The sequence below is a fragment of the Paramisgurnus dabryanus genome, chromosome 15, assembly GCF_030506205.2.
Source record: "Paramisgurnus dabryanus chromosome 15, PD_genome_1.1, whole genome shotgun sequence".
In the NCBI taxonomy this organism is placed as follows: Eukaryota; Metazoa; Chordata; class Actinopteri; order Cypriniformes; family Cobitidae; genus Paramisgurnus; species Paramisgurnus dabryanus.
The window spans coordinates 5,255,824-5,276,383 of NC_133351.1; the positions used below are offsets into that span (position 1 = coordinate 5,255,824).

The following is a 20,560-nucleotide window of genomic DNA, read 5'->3' on the forward strand; positions in this document are numbered from 1 at the left end:
AGTTACAGCAAACCCAGCGATGCGAGATTTAAATGCAAATGGGATTTCAGAGCTAAGGATTGTGTGAATAACTTCATGACTCATTAATACTACTTAAAATAATTGACCAGTGGCCAGTTGCATAAACATAGCCTTGAAGTTAAGACTGTCTTAAAAACTAGTCTGACCAACTAGAAATTAGTTTGGGCTAATCTGGATTTGAATTATTAGACCTGTCCTTTTTCCCTTTTTATGTAACATATTTAAAATAGTCATGCACTGCAAAAAATGATTTTCAAGAAAAAATTTCTTAGTATTTTTTGTCTTGTTTAAGTAAAAATATCAAAAAATTCTTAAATTAAGAAGCTTTTTCTTGATGAGCAAAACGACCAAAGAAAATAAGTCTATTTTTTGTGATTTTGTGCATTAAACAAGCAAAAAAATCTGCCAATGGGGTAAGCAAATTTTTCTTGAATTTATCTTGAATTTAGTGTTTAAGAAAAAAGTTCAAGATTTTTTTGCTAACCCCATTGGCAGATTTTTTTGCTTGTTTTATGCACAAAATCACTTAATTTATTTTTGGTCTAAAACTAGACTTATTTTCTTTGGTCGTTTTGCTCATCAAGAAAAAGCATCTTACTTTAAGAATATTTAGATATTTTTCTGAAAACAAGACAAAAATACTCAGAATTTTTTTTTCTTAAAAATCATTTTTGCAGTGTGTTCAGTCTTTGAAGAAAAACATACATGATTAACTTTTAAAACATTAAAGTCTTAGGAGTTTATGCAACCGACCACAATGTTATTATGTCTTTAAAAGACTCAATAAAGCTTGACTTGAATGCACAACATCTATTGTCCTTATATTGTTTGCTTTATTGGAATTTAACAGCTTATTACAAAATGTCTTCTCTTCTTGTATAGAAATGCGAAGTAAAACGTCTTCACACAAGTCTGGAAGAACATGTAAATGAAACATGAGTAAATATTGAACAAAGAATTAAAAAAAAAAAAAACACAAAAGAAGAACAAACAAGACCATACATAATACGGCTACTTCAGAACATTTTGTACTTGCTTGGCATTATGTACAATACAATACAACCTGAAGGATCTGTGGAAATCTGTACTGGATGAAACTCTGTAGTCCTCTGAGTATTGGAAAGAGCAACCTGAGAAACAGTGGCCACCACACCACAACAACACTTTACATTCACATGAGGTTTAAAAGTACGATCAGACACATTTAGCTAACAATAGGTTTAAGTGTGCAAACGAAATGGAAATTGTATGTACTGAAAGTATAAATATGTGCATTAACATGCAGTCATACACATATGCATCACTAGGATCGCTAGAGATCCTAAATATTATAGGTGTGCTAAAATTCTGTTTTAAGTGGGTCTATATACTTTTTATTACACATCATTACATTCATTACACATTTTTTATTAACCTTGTTTAAAGTGTTGCATTATGCAATTTCAATACTACATTACTCCAACTGTGTGCAACAAACCAAGGTTAGAGAGCATTTTTTTTATTAATTTCTATAAAGTTGCAGCTCATGCTCTCAAAGTGCATTGTGGGATTGACAGCTAAGGTGGATGCAAATATATAAATATTTGCAGTAATTTCTAGCAGGGCTGTATTACTTTACCAGTGAACAATGATATGCACCTGTTGTTGTGTTTTTATTGTGCACTAAAATCCAAAACCTAGGCTATATTTAAAAAAAATGCATATGGTTATTGCATTTTATCACATACAGTATATTATATGAATATATTTAATATTTTATATAATGTTATGCCATGAATAACTTATTGATAGAGCATAACAAAAGTAAAATCCTTTACAAAGATAAAATCCTTGTAAGTATCGCATTGCTAATCTGCCCTTGAACCTGTTTAAATTTTGTATTTTATTATTAAAGATTTTATTAATTTCCATAGCTGTAGGAACTTTAAAAAATTACGTACAATAGCATTTTTTAAGTAAAATACTATACTGTATTAACAGTGCGTATCTCGTAACTCGTGCGTATTTCAATTGGAAGGGGGACACAATATATAGAAACTGATCCCAGAAGCGATCGGGCTCGTCCGACAGTAGTGTGAGCCCGCCTCTGGAGGAAATGCGCCGGGGACTCGACACGTGATCCGCCCGACACAATCCAGTATGGCGGAATCCGTGTGCGAGTGGATCTGTCGCGGGCGCGCTCTCCAACGGGAATAAAGTCCGGTGCGGTGCGTCCGAGCGCTGTGAAGCTGCGGAGAGGTGAGCGCGCATTCTTGTGCGTCCTTTGATCGTTTTATTTATGAATGCAGTGATCATTTAAGTAAAAGAAAGAAACTTATGGACGTCCACGGTGCAGATGAAACAATCAAAACAGTATGTGTGTGTGCGCGCGTGTGTATCTCTGTGTCAGAGGGTGAGTTATGCTTAATCGTAACTCTCGGAGTAGTTCTATCACGTTTTGTTTCTACCAAACTTTTCCTTTTTTGAATACACATTTGATACACGGATATATTTTATGTTATGGTGATACGGAAAGATAGTAATGTGCACGTTTAAAATATTCGAATGACCGGTAAGATTTCTTTAAAACGTTGTTATGGCGTTGTTGTCCTGGTTAAGATCCACAAAAACGGGTTACCTGTAGAGTTGTGGTCAATCAAACCCGCTTGTTGTTTTCTGTGAATGGGAGGTGTGACGTCATAGTCGATGTTACATGTTTTACATGTATCATTAACGCGCGCTTGTGTCACTTGTAACATTGAACCGGTTAGCGCGCGCTTTTATTATTTAACGTCGTTCTTTGGTGCACACGATTGGATAAAGATGTTTGCAAACATTGAATTGTACATCACGGATTGTGATCAGACTGATTCTGGGTTTATAGATTTATCAGATCTTGTGTAACATTTTGCTGACGTTTAGGTCGGTACTGTACGTCTTGTTTATTGTAGTGTATGCAATCTGGCCCTTATGTTGTGTTGAGATTGACTGTAAGTTGTTCATTACGGTCCCTTTGATAACAAATGTTTTTACTGTAAAATGAATAACTAAAGTTCATGTTAAAATCGTTTAATATGTTTCTCTAATGTAATAAAAGTGATTTGCTAAATATATTCTTAAAAATTCTGACTGTTGTATAACAAAGTAGACTGCTGACTGAACGAGACTGTTAGTATAACACAATGATTTCAGTTTTAGTCAAATAAAAAAGTGTGAAGAAAAACACAATTGAACAAATAACAAAACATTGAGTGAACTGATACAATGTGTACACCACTAGCAAATAGTTTGTCAATAATGTTTGCACTTATACTTTAAAAAAATATGATGCATATCAAGATCCCAAACAAATGCAAACTTGTTAAATTTTTTTCTTTTAAGTAGATTTCTTAATCATGGTATGAAAAACATTTTTTATAATCAGCTCAAATAAGAAAAACTCTTGAAATTTCAACTTCTTATGATGTTTTAAGTTGTTTTTTTGTTAGTTTTTAAAATGGCTTTTGTCTCTCTCAGACCTCAAACAGAACATGAGGATTAAGAATCAAATACTATGCTTTATGAATGGCTGTTTTCATGTTCAGGGCTGAGTCATGTCGGTTGTATTGTCCGATGGTGGTTATATCATGCAGTTGGTCTTGGCAGCTGTCAGCCATAGATGTTGGTTGAAGCTCAAACATGTGGTATCATGCATAGACATATAAATCCAGGCTTTAATCACAGACTGTAGGAAGTTCACTCGTCTTTCCACATTCCAGCTCTCAAGGACCGGCGCTCAGACCTTGTAAATTCCAGGCCTCACAGGAAGAAGGTCAGAGAAGCTTTCTGAGAACTTACCAGCAGCGAGTTAATCCAGTCTTGCGTTGCTTTTGTTTTGAACTTTCTGGCTTCTGCATTCAGATTCTTAGCATGTGCTTATTTGATGATCTGTTGCTTTTTCTCTTTGACAAAAACCTGTCCAGGTTAGACATATCCAGGTCATATTTCACCCTGAAATAAAAATATATGCTTTTTTGTCCACATACGTCACATTTTTTTTATGTTTGCACCATAATAATTAATTCTGTGTAACTGGAACCGGTTGTACACAAAAATGGACAATTACACTGCTTCATGTTCTAAAAAAAATATTTGGTTATTTTATTTATTGGTTCTTCTTAATCCCAAAATAGCTGGTAAAAATCTGAAAAAAAAAACACAAACCAAATCTCGGGTCTTAGGAGGTTGAACATAAACATATTAATGCATCTTCATCATCTTGTTGCTCTGAGAATTACAAAAACAGTTCAAGGTAAAATGTCCAGATTATAAATTGAAGAAAAAGCCTCACAATACAATTAAAGGTTCGTTCTTCATAAAAAACATACTTAATTTCTTAAACGAAATATGTAATTTCTGATGCTTTTGATGTGTGCTTAAATGTGACGCGCACATGTTTTGTGACCCAATTAGCCAGTTTAAGTAATGCTGCATTCAACCTGGAAAACTTGTATTTCTGAGACACATTCATATTGGGAAATAACAAGGAAGTAGCATATTTCAAACAGAACTAGATAGTTACATAAACAGCTTTCTTAGGACTTTATGAATAATTCAGTTATGCCACATCAATTTATTTTAACTTTAAAGTGCCCGGACAGGACGCCTTACAAAAGTCATAAGGGTACATCTCGTATGAAAAATTCAAATGCAGCATCTAAAATAACTTTCCAAAGTCAATCATTACCATAATGTCATGCCCTGTACAACTTGTGTATCATTTATAATACAGAGTTTTTACACTTATAAATGTGACATGGCATGGGACTAGAAAACCGTAAGTCATAAGTGTCACAGGTGTATTTGAAGAAATAGCCAACAATAATGCTGGTAAAATATGGGTAATAATTTTTTATTTTTTATGCCAAAAATCATTAGGATGTTACTACCGCAAATATATATAAAAATATTTATCGTTTGTTGCTAAGGACTTCATTTGGACAGCTATAAAGGCGGTTTTCTAAAAATTTAGATTTTTGCACCTTCAGATTCCAGATTTATAAATAGTTGTATCTCAACTAAGGTTGACTGATTGTGGATTGTACCAATAACGATAACTAAGTTGGTCCCTACTTGCCGATAACAAATTAATGGTCAGATTAGTTTTTAAAATGGATGGGCTACTGGATAAAAAATCAAACATAACACTAAAAGTGAAACAGTGCTGAAATTTATTACAAGTAATAAAACAACAGTACTAAACCATGAATGTGCTAAATTAAATAAATGTATAAATAAAAATATATTAATTAATTGTATATTAATTATATTATTAAGTTTTGAAATAAATACTTTTGTGAAATACTCATATTACATAAATGTTTATTAAATTTATAATCTTGTACTTTATTTGCTTCTGTTTTAGCACCTAATGATTTTCTAATCAAAATAACAAAATATGTATTGCAGTGATGATAAAAAAATTAAATGAACTGAAATCAGATTTTGATTTGTTGGATATGTTAATATAGCCGACAGCTGCATATAGTTTGCTTTCTCTCGTTATTAACTAAAAATATGGGTAAAAGTTACCAGCTGGAAATAAACAAATGCAAATTGATGTTAATAACTATGACATTAAACATTTGGGTTGGATTTTTCTGTGTGTATTTTTGTATAACTGTTTGAGGTACTACTTATATTAGCGTGATGACAAACTTAGGTTGTTGTTGTTGTTTCTTTGCTAATGCAGCATCTATTCAGCAAATTAATTACTTCATAATGATATGAAGCCATAGACACATTAAAAAAAAAAATGTGGTCATGGATTTTTTGCCGATAGCCGATTGCTCCACCAATGAACTATCGGTGCCGATTAATCAGATAAACCGATTAATCGGTCTACCTTTAATCTCAAATAAATATTGTCATATGCCAACAAACCATACATCAATGAAAAGCTTATATATTCAGCTCAGTGACGTATAAATCTCGATTTTAAAAAAGTAGGGCTGTGGTCCAGGGTCACAAAAATGACTTTGTTTGGTTGTTCAGGTGTTTGAAACTATGGCTGGGTGGTATAATGAGTTTTGTTAATGTATCAGTATTTTTTTCCCAACAAGATACGGCATGAGCCAAAACCGTCTATATCCGTATGGTCTGAAATGAGTAATAGCTGCCCTTAGTGAATGTGACCAAATGAACGTGTGTAGGCCCACGCTTTATATAGTCTCAAATAACAATTTAAATCAGTTTGAAGCCTTGCTAATCAATTCTACTCCTTAGGGCACATAATTAACAGTGCAGGATGACTCATGGAGGTTGGCACATTGCACTGTTTGATGCATCTGTGGCCAAAGAGGAAAAGAGAGAGAATTGGCTACAGCCAGTCTTACATGATGCTTAGCGACGAAAAGCGATAACAGGAGACGGGTTGGATCCGTAGGTGGTTAATTCGACTGGACGGATGACAAGAATGACTCTTGATCTGTAGAAAGGTTCTCCCCTTAGTGGAAAATTGAATATTTGTCACCAGCAATATTATTTAGAGAATTGTCTTTTTATTCCCGAGTCCTTTTGTGGACGACATTGTCTCCGGAAACTCTTGGTGGGAATAACTCTTTAAAGCTGAAGTGGTTAATAATGGTTGTCTTTAAGCATTGCACTTTCGCATCTGAAAGTCTCTACTGTAGGCCATTTTGCACCTTATAAGAAAATAAAATGTGTGTGTGCGCATGTGTATGTGCGTGTGTAAATGCATGTTTTACAGTAATTAAAGGCTCTCTAAGCGAATCTGCGAGACGTTAGTTATTGTTGACGTTTGAATCTGTTTTCAAACAGACGGAGCGTAGCTAACTCCTCCCCCTCCCCCTCCCAACGCGCCCAACCCCCACCCCCAAATCCTTCTTGTCGTTTATTGGCTGGAATACTTTGTTTTGTTTTGTGAGCTAGGTTTGGCCATTTGTTGCTATTGCCGTTTGTGAAGCCTGGGCTGTCTACAGAGATCGCGTTTTTTTACAGTTTGATCAGCGGACAGGCAGCAAGCAGATAGTGAGGAGATGTTTCCGGTATGTAACAAAAAATGTTTTATGGTCTAAAACGCTTCAATTCGCTTAGAGCACCTTTAAGTAATCGTGTTATCCAGTTTTTCCCCAAATCATTTACATTTTAATCATTAACATTTAACGGCACACTCAATGTATGACTAAAATAACAGTAAAGGGTAAAAAAAAATAATTGCCAAAAATTAAAACGGAATTTGCAAAAATTAAAACCGAGAAAACGGAATTTGGGAAAAAATAAAACGGAATTTGGGAAAAAATAAAACGGATTTTATAGGGCCCTATGGATGTCCGTTTGCTTGAAATTAAACTCTTCACTTTTAGTTGATTTGATTCGGCGACTGACACTAACTTGAGTTTTGTCATCGACAAAATTTGTAATCGTTTTTGTGCCAGGGTCACTTTCTCTTTACTAATAAGCTTGTTTGGTTTTCCATTATGTTGTCGCCAGACTTGGCAAGGCTTGGGTTCGTTTGGCAATCCGTGCATGTCCAAAACATCTCCAAGACTGCCATAATGAAAAACGTGTTTGTTTGTATGATGGGTTTAATGAAAACGAAATGTTTGTGGCCAGTGCTTCAGTCAGTTGGTAAAAACCTCATTGCACCCGCAACCCTTTTGGCCTTCGTAAGCTGGTGGAGATGTTGTAATGGGCCACTGGACTGGCAGACCTGACGGAGGATGTGAAAAGCAAACAACAGGCGGTGAAAGTAAATGATGGGAGAGACTAGAGAGAAAGAAAGAGTGATGATAGTTCTGCGTCTCATAAAGTGCACGCAGGCATACAATTGTGTTTGGTCACAGGTCTCATTTCCTGTTCTTTGTTTATGTGAAAACAGACAGGCTGCATGGAAATGGAGATGTTGAAGTCTTGCCTGTAAAGTGTTGCTTGGAGGACTTTGTCTTTTAAAGGGGACATTTTTTAAGACTTGTTTAAGTTGTCAAATAAATATTTGTTGTCCCCAGAGGATGTATGTGAATTTCTAGCTCAAAATATCATATAGATAATTTATTATAACACGTTAAAATTGTAGGTGTGAGCAAAAATGTACAGTTTTTGGGTGTGTCCTTTTAAATGCAAAATGAGTTGATCTCTGAACTAAATGGCAGTGCCGTGGTTTAATTAAGGGGCAGTATAATCCCCTTCTGACATCACAAGGGGAGCCAAATTTCAATGACCTATTTTTTTCCACATGCTTGCAGAGAATGGTTTACCTAAACTAAGTTACTGGCTTATTCTTTTTCACATTTTCTAGGTTGATACAAGCAGTGGGGTCCCAATTATATCTCTTAAACGTGGAAAAGTCAGATTTTGTTAATATGTCCCCTTTAACTTGCTATGCTATTATTTTGTTGTGGACTACAAAAAGATGTTTCTACTCGCTCCCCGGTCCATTTTTATAACCATGTCTTGCTCTAATTTACAATATGTTAGTAGTTAAACGGATCCCCTAATAAACATTTTGCCATAGTGGCGTAAGAGTGAATTTAGTTGCAAAAAATCAACGCCAGCTCCTGTGAGAACTGCATAAAAAGACATGCAGTTGCAGTTTTCTTAAAGTTGCGTAACTTTGTAGTTTATTTATAGACTGTGACATAAAAAACTGTGAAAATGAGGTTTCATGGTGGCCATAAGTGGAACAGAGTAACAGAAGGCTTTGCTTTATTGATGCCCATTTTCAGCAAGACTCAAAAGAGGAAACTGGTGACTTTGCGTTGATGATTAATGATTGTGTTGTGGTGATGATTAATGATTGATTATTTCTCAGTAATAAATTGACCCAATAAATTATGTCTGTTTCTGAGAAAATTATTTTAATCATTAATAAATGTATGATACATTAAGCACGATGATGCATTAATACAGAACACTTATTGTAAACAAGTGTAAACACTCTCAGGGATTGACAGTAAGGTGTGCCTGATGGCCTGCCGCCAGTGTCAACGATGCTCAGGATAGCTCTCACTTAGGGCTGGGCGGTATTTCTACTTTTGGTTATATATCATCTACCCAGTGAGATATAGCATGAGACAATACAATCTCTATATCTGTATGGACTGATATGACCCTGATTTTTTGCTATGGGTGGGAATCGTTTGGACCCTCATGATTCGATTCAGAAGCGATTCAAATGTATTAATAAGCATAATTGGTTACACGTTTTATTTCTCAACTGCTTATATTTATTTAAAGGGATAGTTCACCCCAAAATTTTAATTGTGCCATAATTTCCTCACCCTTATGTTGTTACATTTCTTTGTTTTAATGAACACAAGAAGATATTTTAAGGAATGTTTGTAACCAAACCATAAGCCCCATTCACTTGAAGTTTTCTTTTTTCTACTATGGAAATTAATGGGGCTCACAATCAGTTTGGTCAAAACATTCCTTAAAATATCTTCATTTGTGCTCGTCAAAGAAAAAAATCATTTATATAAGTTTGTTTAATATAATTCTTAAATTATATAAGAAAAATAAAATTTTGGGTGAACTATCGCTTTAAGAGGTAATGCAACATTGTGTTTACAACGATAATTATTGCATTTTTATACAATTTATTTTGTGTAAATATGTCAACCTAAAATACACAAGAAAACATAAACTCATTTAGCATTTGCATGCTGTCTGAAGCCTTGAGATGCGGCTTTCCAGGAATGCGTGTGCTTAAATATTTAAATAAGATATATCATGAAAATCTGACTCGGGCTGACTACTAAAACACACCTGTAGCCAATCAGCAGTAAGGGGCGTGTCTACTAACCGACATCTTTGCCTGGGTTGCGTATGTGTGGGGCGGGTCTATCAAAAGTTGGTCCAGATTCTATTGGGGTAGGGGCGTGTTTGTTTAGGTGATTTCAAATGTCAACATTGGCTTTCAGAGATCATGCACCATGCCTTTAAGTGTTATATTTGGGTCCCCAGTGCCTTTATCAACCTAGAAAATGTAAAAAGATCAACTTAGTAACTTAGTTTTGGTTAACCATTCTCTGTATTAGGGATGCACCGAAATGAAAATTCTTGGCCGAAACCGAAAACCGAAAATGAGGAAACCAAGGCCGAAAAACTGAAACACCTAAATAAATTATTAGGCCAATTATTACTACAAATGCATTTATGGCTATCACTGTGTACGAACTTTACTAGGGGTGTGTGACAGATCACAAAACTCACGGTTCAGATCACATTACAGTTTTTGAGGCACGGATCGGATTATTTTTCAGATCAGCAAAAAGGGGGTGGGGAAAATCTAATAACAAATAAAGAAATTACAAACATTTATAAAAAAGAACAAAGCTGCACATTAATAAGGGCTAACATTAGGATTAGGTACAGAAATCGATTTAAATGAGTCATAACACTGTCTTTATTGTATAAATTAAATATATTATTATTTTTAGAGCTATCCGTCTCTTTAAATAAGCAGAGACTGGTTTATGACTGTAATCTTTACATACACTTAAGACATAAACAAATGTTTTTATTAGAAAAAGAATACTTTGGAGATAATTTTGTTTATATGTGCCCTGTCAATAACAGAAAGATTTTACGTTCGCTTGTTTGCATCTCACTCGTGTGTGCACTATTGAGGGCACTTAAACGCGCGGGCACACAGAGAATGAAGGCGAATCACAAACAGCGCAGCATAAAAACGTTACGTTGTTTTTCATTGCTTTATTCGGCACATGTATGTTAATGGACTATACAGTATGAGACACATTTGCGCGACTCTCTCTAAAGTTTACACATCAAGAGTTCTGATCTTTGAAGGGCGTACTCACTGTGATGATCACGTCTGGACCGGACACAACCGCAGGTGCCTCTGTGCGTACTTTAGCGCCTTTTTGCGGTTAAATACATCCACGCCGCATACATGTTGCTTCAGACAAGCACGTGCAGGTCGCGGTTTCTGTTTGCGTCATCACATTATTTCGGCCGTATTGTTTTGGTGATAAAAGTCTTTTGGCCGAATATTCGGTGCATCCCTACTCTGCATGCACGTAAAAAAGTTGGTCATTGAAATTTGGCTCCCCTCGTGATGTCAGAAGGGGTAATGCTGCCCCTTAATCTGCACTATCCAACCACAGCACTGCCTTTTAGTGCAGAGATCAGCTCATTTGCATTTTAAAGGACACACCCAAAAACAGCACAATTTTGCTCAGATCTACAAAGTGGCAATTTTAACATAATAATTTATCTATATGGTATTTTGAGCTAAAACTTCACATTTGTACTCTGGGGACACCAAAGATTTATTTGACACGTTAAAGAAGTCTTGAGAAATGTCCCCCTTAAATAGTCAAGGCATAATGATGAAAATGAGGAATGTTTGTGATGATGCAGCACATTTCCCTGTTTGTTGTGTCTGAATTGCAGGGGTGACATCATGACACAGGGTGTCTCTCTCTCTCTCTCTCTCTCTCTCTCTCTCTCTCCCTACCTTTCGTAACTTACTCCCACCCAGTGCCCAGATGCATTCTCGGGTACCAAAATTGGGTACTGATTGATTTAACGTGAATCTGTACGCGATAGTACAGATGTAATTTGGTCGGTGCTCTTAAAAGTACCCAACACTAGGTATCACACCCTTTTTATCAAGGTTTTATTAGTCAATAAATAAATAAATAAAAAGATTAAAACAATAATTAGGCATGCTTTTATTTTGGGGATTTTTTGTTGTGAGGCCAGTAGAGAAAAATCTTTAGCATTGAGCCCTGTCTCTGTTTACAGTATTTATCTTAACATTTGAAGAGTAAATTACAGTGATAGGAATTCTTCTGAATTGACATCTCTACATCAAAGCAAAAGTCTTGTTGACTCGTGTTAAAGAGCAGTCAGGTAGTTAAACATTTATTAGCTCATTTGGTGCAGACGTGAGGTGTTTTTCTTGTGTAATGGCTAACCTGGTGTTATATTTAGCCTGCGCACTCTTGTAGTAAACATGAGCGTGACCGTGAGTATTGTATAAACACAAAGAGCGTCCTGTCATATTGTATCGGTTGTCATTTTCTTGCTGAGCTCTGTAACGTTATCCTCCGGTCTGTCAGTCTGTGTCAGGTCTTCACCTCGATGATGGTCACTCTAGACGGTCGCCAGGTCTCATTCATGTCCCAGACGGGCTGATAAAAGACTGAGAGTGCGTGAGGGTCTATTTGCCCCCGGTTAAATTGCACCCACAGACCGAATGAGCAGTCACAGTCAATCGGACGCTTGACCGATTTTGGGTGATTTTTGTCCTGCTGTCCTGCAGCTTTTCCTTTAACACTGACCTGCTTTCTTGACATAGTTTTTTAAGTAGGCCACTGGTCCTGTTTTTAAAATTGTATTAGATTTGTACTGCTACAGTTGTTACATTTTATAAGGTCCCCATGGTCACTAAGGTCTAAACATACAATGAGAATTTTAAGGAATAGTTTGCACAATAAATATTAGAGATATATAAGATATACAAGTTATTTATTTAAAGACATTGTGTAGTTATTTACTTATCCCGTTTCTGTAACACTTTACAATAAAATTCGATTTGTTAAAATTAGTTAAAGGGATTTTCACCTACAAATTTAAACTTTTAATTATAAACCGCTAGAATTGAAGAGCTCAGATGCGAAACCCTTTACGTGCGCTCCGACATGTTTTCTTGTAAATAAGAGTTTCTTATGAGATTCAGAATGGATTCTGGCCAACTATCTGCTATTTCTGAATGGCCTAGGCTGGATTTAAAGTGAATGTATTTGATGAACGTATAATACGCGTCGAGAGCAATCGATTAATATTAGGGCTGGGCAAAAAATCGATTTTCGGATTAATCGTTTTTTAAAATGTGGTCGATTCAGAATCGATTCTCAAAGAGCAGAATCGATTTTTTTCTTTCATATTTATTTCTGCAAACATTGAATGAAAAATTAACGTTAATCGAATTACTAGTCTTCTTCACTAGATGTCACCCTATTTTTTGCTTTGCGCGAGGTTACTAAGGAGCGAAAGGCAAGCCTGTCATTCATTAATTCAGTGGTTAAAATGGCGGTGAACAGTGCTTCATCGATTTTAATAATTAATTACCCACTTGAAACATGCTGTTCACTGTTCTTTTTATTAGTATAGTATTTGTATTTAATCTATATTTATTGAGTTGAATCGAGAATAGAGTATAAAAACTGCCCCGAGAACCGGAATCGAAAATTGAATCGAGAATCGAAATCGAATCGATTTGACAGCTTGTGAATCGAAATTGAATCGATCTGGAAAATCTGAATCGATACCCAGCCCTAATTAATATCATGGTGGCATTTAGCGGATTTTGCATCTGAGCTTCTCAATTGTTATTTGAGTCCAGTATCTTTGAAATATTTTTTTATTAAGTATATTTACAGCAATCACAAATAGCTAGAAATATATAAAATAACAAGGATAATATCATTAAGCATTTTCATAATATTTTACAGTAATTAATTAACAATGCATAATGATTTCTGGTTTATTAAAGAGATGCATCTGTAATGCTGCGTTCACACCAGCCGCGGAGGCTTCAAGCGCAATAAGTCAATGTGAAGACGAGTTGATGCGCGTCTGGAGGTCTTGCGGCTGAATGAGGCGTTAAGCGTGGCGCCATTTACGCAAACTAGATGCGTGAATGGCACGAATGAAATGCGCGAGTTAAAAAAATTGGAACTTTGGTGGGAAAACGCGCCGCGTTAACCAATCAGGAGCTTGCTCTAGTAGTGACGGGATTACAGGAAGCGAGTGGAGTCACAGAAGCCCCTCCCATGACGCAAATTTCTGCGTAAATGTCTCAATGACTAGAATTTCATGCCCGGCTTTCACGCGTGAATGAAGCGAGTAAACTTAAAATGTTCAAGCGGCAAACTAGACGCGGTAGACGCAAATTTGACGCCTCAAACGCGGCTGGTTTGAACCCACGGTAATAGTTATTTGCATAAGATTGTGTTGCTGAATTACAGTTGATAGAGGTAAAAAATGTATTTGCTAAAATATTTAACAACTCAATAATTTAACAACAGATAATGATACAAAATAAATGTCAGTATTCATGAGTAGGGTTGGGTATTGCGACCAATTTGTAGATTCGATTTGATTAGAGTCTTTTGTTAATGGTTTTGATGCGATTAGATTTTGATTCAGTCCAGTATCGATTTGTTATCAATATTGCAATAAAAAACCCTGTGTTTTGCAGACAAAATGTCCCATCATGTTTTAATTTCCATTTAACTGTGGCAGTGTCATGAGTCGAAACCCCCTGTCCAGTATCAACCAATTTAAGCAATAGCGTGAGACAAACCCATTCATTCATGTTTGCTCCATTGTGTTTATGATGACAGTGCTTCCCTGAATTTAAATCCAAAAAAATTCACATTTAGGGAAATCTAATTGTACTGACAAATGCTTTACTTAATATTTCTTTAGATAGATCCATCTTTTTTAGTCATTTTTCATTAAATGATGTGATCTGATGAGTTCAAAGGACCTTTCTACTCTTGTTTGTTTCCTTCCATGATTACTGGTAGCACAGGTGTCGTGCAGCTCTCTGCTGGGTCATAAAGTACACCCGATTTCTTACAACATATGCAAACATATGACTTGCTGATTTGTCCTGTGTTTATATGAAAATCTGATTTACTGGCTTGTTTTATCTGAACTAAATGAACATTTATCTCACAAAGCCAAATGTGCCATGATTAATGTTAATGTTATTTATATGTTTATGCGAACAAAAGTGCACTTGCATGTAAAATCAATTTCAAATTTGGTTTGCATCAGTATTTTATTACATTTCTAAAAATTGTTACCAAAACCACGATAATATTGATAATCGTGGCGATTTTGGTCACTGTACCCTTGATGTATATACTGTTTATATCGTTTGATCTAGGGCTGAATATTGGCAAGGGCCTCACGATACGATACATGTTGCGCGGTACATCGTATCACGATACGCCTCAGTACAGCCACATATTGCAATACATGCAATACTTTTTTTATCAAAAATTTGAAAAAAAAATAGAGCTGAATAAAAAAACACCAAAAAACTTTTTTTAAAGCCAAAGTGCTTCCACTCGTAGGCTTTGAAAGCTGCATGCGTTTTTAAATTTTCTGCCATTTTCTCACTCCTCCTAACTTCTGAGAAATTGGTGGAAGAGGTCGTTCGATGCACAGAGAGCGATTTTATGTTTATTTTTTACCATTACTAGAGATAAAAATATCGATGGTAGCACATGGTAGTAAAGACTGGGTCTGGAGATGCGTGTTTGACGTCGTGTCAAGCTACGCATACCGACGTATGACATCAGTAACATTACCATGCGTGATTCAAAAACAAACAGATAATTCCGTGGGACCTCGCTGCAGCAACCCGCCGATCCGCGCAATGCGCAGCAGCCCGCCGATCCCGTGAAGCCGGCCACAACTCACATCACTGAGGCACTATGGTTTAAAAGGATGCCGTGATTTTCGGAAATACAGTCAGTCAGGTGCAAAATGTACAGCGCCGTCCAAAGTTCAATGGGTTATCATCTCATATTTAAACATCAAATGTCAATAGATACCAGAGAGCCATACGAGCATTACCATTACATCTTGACTGAGGTAAGAGGACGACACGACACAGCTAAACGCTAAAATGATAGCAAAACACTTGAAACTTGCTTAATGTTATGAAGCTTGAGCTTTGACTGGATGTGTTTAAAAGTGCGCTGTTTTTGATGCACATCCACAAAGGGCGTTTAACTTTCTTTTTTTGTTGAAAACTTAGTTGAAGTCTTGCATTTTATGCAGATAGATGCACGTTGTACATTTATGTTGTATGAAGGCTTAATATTATGCAGAGTGCGTCATATAGAAAGCGCTTCGGTTTGTGTTTATTAACCCTTTAGTTTCACTTCATCACGCAGCTTTTCCTGTTAGAGGTTTCTGTTAAAAACATTTTATTCATTAAAAATCTAGTATGTGTTCATTGTTCTGTCATAGTTTCTTCAAAATTAAGTTTTATTTGAGTGTTTTTAATAAAAATATTTTCATTTTCACCATGACGTGTACCCCTTTGATTGCCCCGCCCCCAGTTAATCAAGTAATCGTTCTTCAGACCTATGGATTAATCGAAATGAAAAAATGACATAAATGCACATCCCTAGTATTGATATTTTTGCACAACCCTAGTGTCATCTCTAGAACCAACATATTATTACAAATTCGTTTACTTTCTGAATTGCATCTTCTGAATTGGACTTCTTTTGCATCTTCTTTGCTTAAATATTTAAGTCAAGGGCTAAAACACTTGCAAATGATAAACTTTCGCAACGATGTAGCACTGGCCCGTCCTTGCAACAAGTCACAGTTCTGTCAACTGTCCCAAGCATCATTCACGCTTGGGCCATTGGGCACTCCATACAAATCCTCCCTAAAGTAAAGCACGCACATACAGAATCGATTCAGGGATTTCACAAATTGATAGTTTTTTTTAAAATAGAAGATCGATTAAAACCAGAAAATCTATATTTTACCCAGCCCTATACATGAGGGTGAAATGGCAGAAAATTTGTGTCCAGAATTTCTTTTTTTTTTTTGATGATTTGCATATAGTTTTGTGTATGTGTTTGTGGGCATGTGTGCATGAACCTGAAACTCGATATGTAGGAATGACTTTGTTTTGGGCAGAGCAACATGGCAGAAATAACTGACATAGTTGGATGGCTGCAGAGCATGGAAAGCAGTCACCTGTAAATACAAAACTTCACGTTGTACATTTTCATCAGAGAGAGAGTAAACCAGGATATCACACAGCTAAATCAGCCTGTGAGGCATATTGTGAAAACCAGTGGTTAAATTTAACACACAAGTTATACAGTTTATCCAGCAAAGCCGGTAATACAGCACTGACGGAGACAATGTTTGACCTTTTCTGATAAGTTACAGTTAACATGTTTTGACGTTCTTGTAAGGCGGTGATCTAAATTCATGCAAGCAGACTATTTTACTAAAATAGGCCTGAACTTTAAATAGCATCAGTGTCGGGGGGAAATAACTCTCTTAGTTTATAATGAGACCCCGTCAGATGATTTTTATGTCCAGGCTTTCCCTGCAGTTGGCACTACATCAGTGTGGTTTTGGTGTGCTGGTTTTGCTGTTCGGGTTGGTTGTGGTTTTGGAGTGAATTTAGTTATGGCCATCACTGTGAATGATTTTTTTTAGAAGATTGCTTTTTATTAAGCATTTAAAAATGCAAGTTTTTCGTTTTTTCTACAATTCATCTACAATCGTCTATCCAAAAAAATGCCAGTGTGGCAAAAGCGTCCGCCCATTTTGCCAAGCGATCCTCCTTGACGTTATCCGAGCATGTCCATTCGCGTTTTCGGGCGGGAACGGCACCCATGTGATGACAGCGAGTGCAAAAGACTGTCGGAGGAGCTGGAACTAAACTCTTTCCAGTACATGTAATCCACGCCACCTGGTCTCATCGAGAAGCCTTCCTTACTTTGAAAGGAGAGCTAGAAAATCAGGCTGTCTGTAAAGATTGTTTCCTCGCTGTGAGGTTCAGTAAAACAAACAGATTATTGAAGTATTATGCTCCTCTTTATTCTAATGCCTGTGGTGATGTAACACCTTTTCCTCGCATGTATGGAAAATCCACCTCAGCTTTGGGACTCGCTGTGATTAAATCAGATTTTCTTGGCACACTTAATTGGGATTAACTCGAATATTCCTACTTTCCCTCTGTCATCGGTAGTTTCGCTGCAACTTTCTTTTTTTTATTCGGTAGGGTATAGACGTCGGTTTTGGTGTCTTCTTCAATGTAAACCAGTCGGGTGATTTTCATGAAATCCAGACTTAATAGGTGTCCAGCATCAGATTTTTTTAAAAAGCCATTGAAGCCAATTTTTTTTTTGCACATATAAGATTAAGGTCTGAACTTACTATAAACATTATTTTTAGAGGATTTAATTTTTTTTCTATAGAATTAATATAAATTTTTTAGATTATCATTATAAAAAATTATCATTACCGCAACATGATATTACATTAAATATATGCATTTTCAAATGTTAGTTCCCTGAGGGCTTAAACAATGATTGAAAAGTGTTGCGGAGGATGAGAAAATTGGTCTTGGACACATTTGTATTAATTTACCAATGATCACCAAATAGCACATGTTTCTTTACTGTAAATGTTTATAGTATAACATGCACTGAAGCTTTTTATTTTTTAGATTTTTTAATTATAAATATTTCCATGTCGAAGAACCCAAATCTAGTCATGGACACGTTGCGGTAATGAAAAATTTCCCCTCAAATGTGGAAAAACAACAAAATTGGTTTGTATGATGCCATTTGAAATCATGTACAAAATAGTTCATGAACAGATGTTTGTAACTGTATGCTTCTTATTCTGATACTCTTACTTTGCATTTTCTTTATATTGGGTACCAATCAATTAGTTACAAACCAGTTAAGTTGAAATAACTAGAAATTTAAGGGCAGTCAAGTAACTTCCTTTTTTTAAAAGTTAAACCAACAAATCTTTAATTTTTTTTACAATGTAGTGAAATTGATTTCTACGGAGCCCCTGAGGTGACATTGGAGTAAAAAAATCTAAAGTTTAGTTTCATGTGTCACTTGAAACGTATATGTGCTCATGTGAAACTTAGATGTGCTCACGCAAAACCTTCATGTGCAGAATTTTAGTTTTTTAAGTTTATCGCGTGTTCACGTGAAACTATCATGTGCTCACATGAAGCTATCGCGCGTGCACGTGAAACTTTCGCGCAATAATTTCACTTGAGCACACGAATAACTTAAAAAATTATCTGCACATGAAGGTTTCGCGTGAGCACATGAAGGTTTCGCGTGAGCACATGGAGGTTTCGCGTGAGCACATGAAGGTTTCGCGTGAGCACATGAAGGTTTCGCGTGAGCACATGAAGGTTTCGCGTGAGCACATGAAGGTTTCGCGTGAGCACATGAAGGTTTCGCGTGAGCACATGAAGGTTTCGCGTGAGCACATGAAGGTTTCGCGTGAGCACATGAAGGTTTCGCGTGAGCACATGAAGGTTTCGCGTGAGCACATGAAGGTTTCGCGTGAGCACATGAAGGTTTCGCGTGGGCACATGAAGGTTTCGCGTGGGCACATGAAGGTTTCGCGTGGGCACATGAAGGTTTCGCGTGGGCACATGAAGGTTTCGCGTGGGCACATGAAGGTTTCGCGTGGGCACATGAAGGTTTCGCGTGGGCACATGAAGGTTTCGCGTGGGCACATGAAGGTTTCGCGTGGGCACATGAAGGTTTCGCGTGGGCACATGAAGGTTTCGCGTGGGCACATGAAGGTTTCGCGTGGGCACATGAAGGTTTCGCGTGGGCACATGAAGGTTTCGCGTGGGCACATGAAGGTTTCGCGTGGGCACATGAAGGTTTCGCGTGGGCACATGAAGGTTCGCGTGAGCACATGAAGGTTCGCGTGAGCACATGAAGGTTCGCGTGAGCACATGAAGGTTCGCGTGGGCACATGAAGGTTCGCGTGGGCACATGAAGGTTCGCGTGGGCACATGAAGGTTCGCGTGGGCACATGAAGGTTTCGCGTGGGCACATGAAGGTTTCGCGTGGGCACATGAAGGTTTCGCGTGGGCACATGAAGGTTCGCGTGGGCACATGAAGGTTCGCGTGGGCACATGAAGGTTCGCGTGGGCACATGAAGGTTCGCGTGGGCACATGAAGGTTCGCGTGGGCACATGAAGGTTCGCGTGGGCACATGAAGGTTCGCGTGGGCACATGAAGGTTCGCGTGGGCACATGAAGGTTCGCGTGGGCACATGAAGGTTTCGCGTGGGCACATGAAGGTTTCGCGTGGGCACATGAAGGTTTCGCGTGGGCACATGAAGGTTTCGCGTGGGCACATGAAGGTTTCGCGTGGGCACATGAAGGTTTCGCGTGGGCACATGAAGGTTTCGCGTGAGCACATGAAGGTTTCGCGTGAGCACATGAAGGTTTCGCGTGAGCACATGAAGGTTCGCGTGAGCACATGAAGGTTCGCGTGAGCACATGAAGGTTCGCGTGAGCACATGAAGGTTCCGCGTGAGCACATGAAGGTTCCGCGTGAGCACATGAAGGTTCCGCGTGAGCACATGAAGGTTCCGCGTGAGCACATGAAGGTTCCGCGTGAGCACATGAAGGTTCCGCGTGAGCACATGAAGGTTCCGCGTGAGCACATGAAGGTTCCGCGTGAGCACATGAAGGTTCCGCGTGAGCACATGAAGGTTCCGCGTGAGCACATGAAGGTTCCGCGTGAGCACATGAAGGTTTCGCGTGAGCACATGAAGGTTTCGCGTGAGCACATGAAGGTTTCGCGTGAGCACATGAAGGTTTCGCGTGAGCACATGAAGGTTTCGCGTGAGCACATGAAGGTTTCGCGTGAGCACATGAAGGTTTCGCGTGAGCACATGAAGGTTTCGCGTGAGCACATGAAGGTTTCGCGTGAGCACATGAAGGTTTCGCGTGAGCACATGAAGGTTTCGCGTGAGC

General features: G+C 37.5%; 1 protein-coding gene across 1 annotated transcript in view; it reads left to right on the forward strand.

Moving 5' to 3' along the window:
* Nucleotides 1–2,149: 2,149 nt before the first annotated feature.
* The window catches only part of hdac4 (histone deacetylase 4), a 256,174-nt gene continuing 237,763 nt past the window's right edge, over nucleotides 2,150–20,560 (forward strand). The window contains exon 1 of the mRNA XM_065252263.1: nucleotides 2,150–2,259. The gene's annotated coding sequence lies outside the window, so the exon portion shown is untranslated. The remainder of the gene's footprint in view (nucleotides 2,260–20,560) is intronic.